Below are 7,451 nucleotides of genomic sequence, written 5' to 3'. Positions count from 1 at the left end.
AGTAGAAATCTCAAGTATAGGATCTTCAAGCACAACATCCCCAAGCTTAGAGCTTTCAATATCATCGTTTAAGGGGACATGAATAATGCTATCATCATTACTTTCATAATCAGTACCAAAGAGATTTTCAATATCAAAGGCAGTGTGCTCATCCAAATCATGATCACTAATATGGATAAAGGGTATAGGAAGATCATCGTACTCAGATTCATTATCATAATAATCATTAGGAGCAACATACTTACGGTTACCTAGCGTTATCTCATTCACGCGGGGATACGCCGTTACCTCTTTCTTTTTATTCTCCTTCTTCTTCTTCTTCTTCTTCTTCGTTCCCTTCTTCTTCTTCTTCTCTTCCTTCTCCTCGTTCCCTTCTTTAGGAGGAAGAGGCTTGAAGGGTGGCTTGTCCGCATAACCTGATTTTCTTTTAGAAACAATAGAAGAAACTTGGGAGGATCCCTCCTTTTCATTAATTAGTTGAAAACACACAGCGGTCCTATCATATTTTGGCAAGGTGTCATCTTCTAAAATATTTTGTATGTAAGTATTTGTGTGGCTATTATCAATGCAATAAGAGAGACAACCATGCAGGACATCATCAATATCAAGATCGTTAATATTTAACAAAGAAATTTTTCTTGATAACTCTTCACACTTCAAAAATAAGGTAAGTTCATCATGCTGATTAGGAATAATTTCATCATCACAATACAAATTTGCAGCACTCATGGGGTTTGAATTATCATTGGAGGAACATTGAAAATTAAAATGACCAACTCTATGGCAAAGTTCACAAATAAAAGGATAGAGGGCACACACTTTTTCTCCAAGATCATCTAGAGCTCTAGACCACTTTCTAGTTTTTTCATTTCTGTGATGGATACAATATTCATCTTCTATTTGATTAATTCCACAAGGTCTATGTATTCCACAAAAATTAACATGCTTATAGGAAATAGCATTCTTAGGAGTTTGAGCATGCTTATTGCAATCATTAACAACAATGTCATTCTTCATGCAAGCCTCTTTAAAAGGTTCATGATACTTATCAAAATTCTTTTTAGGCAATTCTAAATGAGAAGCAAAGGCTTTATAAAGATTTGCAGCAACTTGAGAGTCAAGACCATAAGTAGCACTCATATTTTGAAATTTATCAGTATTCATAAAAGTTTCAATGCATTCATAATCATAGTTTATACCTGACTCTTTACCTTTGTCGTTCTCCCAATCTTCAGCGTTCTCCTTAATCCGATCAAGAAGGTCCCTTTTAAACTCCTCTTTATTGCTCGTGAATGATCCAGAACAAGTAGTATCCAGCAAGGTCTTATCTTGAAAAGAAAGTCTTGCATAGAAATTATCAATGATGATATTACCTGGAAGCTCATGATTGGGGCATTTGAGCATTAAAGTCTTCAATCTCTCCCATGCTTGGGCAATACTCTCTCCATCATGAGGCCAAAAATTATATATATGGTTTCGATCTTTGTGAATTTCACTTGGAGGATAGAACTTGGAATAAAATAGAGGCACAATATCCTTCCAATCAAGAGAGCGCCCGTCCTTCAATAGTTTATACCAATGCGCCGCTTCACCAGGTAGCGATATAACAAATAATTTCTTTCTAACTTCATCCATTGAAATACCTGCACACTTGAATAACCCGCATAATTCATGCAAAAACAGTAAATGATTCCTAGGATGGACAGTTCCATCCCCTTCATAGCGGTTATCCATAACACGTTCAATAATTTCCATAGGTATTTTATACGGAATACTTTCAGCAGGTGGATTTAAAGTATCAGAAGCATCATTAGAGTTATCGCATATGGGAGATAAAGCATCATCAGAGCAAAATATTTCTTCTAAAGCGGAGGAGCAAAAAAGATTATTTTTATGTAAACTAGCTTCCCCAAGCTTAGACTTCTTCATAGCATTAGCAGTAATTGCATTCATACTAATAACATTGCTACTATCATGTAAATAAGGTTCCATAGGTTTTTTAGTTTTTGTATCAAACAATCCATGTCTTAAATCAGGAAATAGAATAAGAAGCTCTTTGTTGTCCATTATGCCTAACTAGTGTAAATAAAAACAAGAAACAAAAAGATGCAATTGCAGAGTCTAAAGGAAATAGCTTCGAGCACACACACAATGGCGCCGGAAAAGTACTGTTACCTGGAACCGAAGTATGAGTGCCTTTTACCTTTCCTCCCCGGCAACGGCGCCAGAAAAGTGCTTGATGTCTACGGGTGCTTTTATTCTTGTAGACAGTGTTGGGCCTCCATGAGCAGAGGTTTGTAGAACAGTAGCAAGTTTCCCTTAAGTGGATCACCCAAGGTTTATCGAACTCAGGGAGGAAGAGGTCAAAGATATCCCTCTCAAGCAACCCTGTAATCACAAAGCAAGAAGTCTCTTGTGTCCCCAACACACCAAATACACTTGTCAGGTGTATAGGTGTACTAGTTCGGCGAAGAGATAGTGAAATACAAGTAATATGGATGTATATGAGTGGTAATAGCAATCTGAATAAAATATGGCAGCGAGTAAACATGCAATATCAATAAGTAAACGGTGTTTTCAGTATTGGAAACAAGGCCTAGGGATCATACTTTCACTAGTGGACACTCTCAACATTGATCGCATAATAAATACTTCTTCTCATATGCGCTACATACACTCTTGTTTGATAATGAACACATTGCGTAGGATTACACGAACCCTCAATGCCGGAGTTAACAAGCTCCACAATTCAATGTTCATATTTAAATAACCTTAGAGCATAATAGATCATTGCAAAATAAACCAAGAACTAACATAGTGCACCCACTGTCCACATTACACTATGAAGGAGGAATAGATCACATCAATACTATCATAATGATAATTAACTCCACAATCTACAAGAGATCGTGATCATAGCCTACGACAAGAACCACACGGTGCACGCACTAATCACCTTTACACACGTGGAGGAGGAATAGACTACTTTAATAACATCACATGAGTAGCACACAACTAGTAGCGATACAAAGCTCATCATATGGATCTCAATCATGTAAAGCAGCTCATGAGATCATTGTATTGAAGTACAGAGAGAGAGATTAACCACATAGCTACGGTAGAGCCCTCAGCCCCAGGGGAGAACTACTCCCTCCTCATCATGGGAACAGCGATGGCGGTGAAGATGGCGGTGGAGACGGCTTCCGGGGGCAATTCCCCGTCCCGGCGGCGTGCCGGAACAGAGACTTCTGTCCCCCGAATCTTGATTTCGCGATGGCGGCGGCTCTGGAAGGTTTTCTCGGGTCTCGTCTTCCGTATCGTTGTTTTTAGGTCAGGGACGAATAAATAGGCGAAGAGATGGAGTCGGAGGGGCCACGGGGTGCCCAGACCACAGGGGGGCGCGCCCCCCCTGGCCCGCGCCGGGGTGTGGTGTGGGGCCCCCTGGCTCCCCTCTCGTCCCTCTCCGGTGCTCTGGAAGCTTCCGGGAATTATAAGGTCTTCGGTCTTTATTTCGTCCGATTCCGAAAATATTTCTTTACTAGGATTTCTGAAACCAAAAACAGCAGAAAACAGCAACTGGCCTTTCGGCATCTCGTCAATAGGTTAGTTCCGGAAAACGCACGAATATGACATATAATGTGTATAAAACATGTAGATATCATCAATAAAGTGGCATGGAACATAAGAAATTATCGATACGACGGAGACGTATCAAGCTCCCACTCACTTTCTTGTAAATACAGGCCTCACCATGAGTCCGTATAAAACCGAAGTCTTTGATCACTCTATCAAAGCGTAGGTTCCAACTCCGAGATGCTTGCTTCAGTCCATAAATGGAACGCTGAAGTTTGCATACCTTGTTAGCATTTTCAGGATCGACAAAACCTTTGGATTGTACCATATACAACTCTTCCTCAATATCTCCATTAAGGAACGCTGTTTTGACATCCATCTGCCAAATCTCATAATCAAAAAATGCAGCTATTGCTAACAAAATCCTCACAGACTTTAGCTTCGCTACAGGTGAGAAAGTCTCATCGTAGTCAACTCCTTGAATTTGTCGGAAACCCTTTGCGACAAGTCGAGCTTTATAGACACTAATATTACCATCAGCATCTGTTTTTCTCTTGAAGATCCATTTATTCTCGACAGCCTTGCGGCTATCAGGTAAGTCTACCAAAGTCCATACTTTGTTATCATACATGGATCCCATTTCGGATTTCATGGCTTCTTGCCATTTGTTGGAATCTGGGCTCATCATCGCTTCTTCATACGTCGCAGGGTCCTCATCATTGTCGTCCACAATCATGACATTTAGACATGGATCATACCAATCAGGAGTGGTACGTTCCCTCGTCGATCTGCGAGGTTCAGTAGCTTCCTCGTTCGAAGTTTCATGATCATCATCATTTGCTTCCTCTCCTATCGGTGCAGGCTGCACAAGAACTTCTTCCGGCACTGCGCTACTCTGATCTATGAGAGAAGGTTCATCAACCTCGTCGAGTTCTACTTTTCTTCCAGTCACTTCTTTAGTGAGAAACTCCTTCTCAAGAAAGGATCCGTTCTTGGCAACAAAGATTTTGCCTTCGGATCTGTGATAGAAAGTATACCCAATTGTTTCTTTAGGGTATCCTATGAAGACGCATTTCTCCGCTTTGGGTTCTAGCTTGTCAGGTTGTAACTTCTTTACATAAGCATCGCAACCCCAAACTTTAAGGAACGACAGCTTAGGTTTCTTCCCAAACCATAATTCATACGGTGTCGTTTCAACGGATTTAGATGGTGCCCTATTTAAAGTGAATGCGGCTGTCTCTAATGCATAACCCCAAAACGATAATGGCAAATCGGTAAGAGACATCATAGAACGAACCATATCTAAGAGAGTTCGATTACGACGTTCGGACACACCATTGCGCTCTGGTGTTCCCGGCGGTGTCAACTGTGAAAGTATTCCGCATTTCTTTAAATGCATGCGAAACTCATAACTCAGATATTCGCCTCCGCGATCGTAACGTTGTAAACTTAATCTTCTTGTTACGATGATTTTCTACTTCACTTTGGAATTCCTTGAACTTCTCAAAAGTCTCGGACTTGTGTTTCATAAAGTAAATATACCCATATCTACTCAGATCATCCGTGAAGGTTAAAACATAACGATAACCACCGCGCGATGCTACACTCATTGGTCCGCACACATCGGTATGTATGATTTCCAACAAGTTTGTAGCTCGCTCCATTGTACCAGAAAATGGAGTCTTAGTAATTTTTCCCATTAGACATGCTTCGCATCTGTCAAGTGACTCAAAGTCAAGTGACTCAAGAAGTCCATCGGAATGGAGTTTCTTCATGCGCTTGACTCCAATATGACCAAGACGCCAGTGCCACATATAAGTAGAATTATCATTCAATTTAATTCGCTTAGCATCAATGTTATGAACATGTGTATCACTACTATCGAGATTTAACAAGAATAAACCATTCATCTCAGGTGCATGGCCATAAAAGACATTACTCATATAAATCGAACAACCATTATTCTCAGACTTAAACGAATAACCGTCTTGCATCAAACAAGATCCAGATATAATGTTCATGCTCAACGCAGGTACCAAATAACAATTATTAAGGTTTAAAACTAATCCCGAAGGTAGATGTAGGGGGAGCGTGCCGATGGCGATCACATCGACCTTGGATCCATTTCCAACGCGCATCGTCACCTCGTCCCTTGCCAGGCTTCGTTTATTCCGCAGTTCCTGTTTCGAGTTACAAATGTGAGCAACCGAACCAGTATCAAATACCCAGGCACTACTACGAGAACCAGTAAGATAGACATCAATAACATGTATATCAGATATACCTTTCTTCTTGACGTGGCCGCTCTTCAGATCGGCCAAGTATTTGGAGCAATTACGCTTCCAGTGCCCCTTCCCCTGGCAGTAGTAACACACAGTCTCAGGTTTAGGACCAGCCTTAGGCTTCTCAGGGTGCGTAGCAACTTTCTTGCCGCCCTTCTTGAAGTTACCCTTGTTAGGCTTGCCTTGCTTTTTGAAACTGGTGGTCTTGTTGACCATCAACACTTGATTCTCCTTCTTAATTTCAACTTCAGCAGATTTCAGCATGGAAAAGAGTTCAGGCAAATCTTTATTCATGTTCTGCATGTTGTAGTTCATCACGAAGTTCTTGTAACTTGGTGGCAGTGATTGAAGGACACGATGAATACCCAGCTGATTAGGGATCATCATCCCCATGTCACTGAGCTTCTTCGCATGTCCGGACATAGCGAACATGTGCTCACTAACGGAGCTGCCCTCTTCCATCATGCAGCTAAAGAACTGCTTCGAGGCCTCATAGCTCTCCACGGCCGCATGAGTTTCAAAGATAAGTTTGAGCTCACGCATCATATCACAAGGGTCGTGGTGCTCAAAACGCTTTTGGAGCTCTGCCTCTAAGCTGCATAGTATGGCACACTGAACTTCGGAGTATCGAGTAACCCGAGTCTCATAAACAATCTTTATGTCCTCGGATACTGCAGGAGGTGGTGGGGGACCTAGCGGTGCATCGAGCACATATTGCAGGCTTCCACCAGTGAGGAAAATCCTCACATGACGGAACCAGTCAGTGAAGTTGCTACCATTGTGTAATATCCCAGGATTTGGGGTTACAAAAAATAGAGGAAAAAGATGTGTGCATTGCATTCATGCATAGAAAATCTGGGGAATTTTCGCGCTTTAAAGTAAAACAGTCACAGTAATTGAAGTTTCACTTGACCTTGATGGAACTGAAGTAGATCATCAAGCCAAGTGCTATAAACCTCAATGTGACTTTGTTAAAATCTTGTTTTGGGAAAAGATGATTTGATCTAAGGGGTTAGATCAAATGGAATTAAAACCAACAAAAGAACATATGAATCAAGGATCAACTAATTGATCTTATTTAAGATCACAACATGGTATTCTTTGCCATAACATATGAACATCCATTTAATTGGAAATCAAGTAACAATAAATGAAGAAACTATTCTTCACTTATCTTTTCCATGTCTTAAACCAGATCCATGATCCTACCATGAATATCATGGTAATCATTTCACCTCACTCTTGGATTCATGACAAGAAGATCAAATCTAGAAATATAGATTACTCTCTATATTCCAAACATAATATGTAACAAACATAGAGAAGTGAGAGTTCTATTATAATTATTATCAGAGAAGTAATAACAACCCTTGAGGCAAACCTTGGATATAAATATCCATATGATCACAACATCATCTTCAAGAGGAACCCTAGAGTATTATTCAAGCCTTCCCAAATAAGAGAGACCATTTATTCTAAACCTAGCTTTACCTATTAATGAACAAAGGACAACCATTGAACTAAAGTATTAGGTTGTAAACCATTTCCCTTGGAGTGGTGAGATAACCTAATATCACATGGAATATTACTATATCC

The sequence above is a fragment of the Lolium perenne genome, chromosome 5 (assembly GCF_019359855.2).
Source record: "Lolium perenne isolate Kyuss_39 chromosome 5, Kyuss_2.0, whole genome shotgun sequence".
NCBI classification, from domain to species: Eukaryota; Viridiplantae; Streptophyta; class Magnoliopsida; order Poales; family Poaceae; genus Lolium; species Lolium perenne.
Note: the sequence above shows the minus strand (reverse complement) of the source record.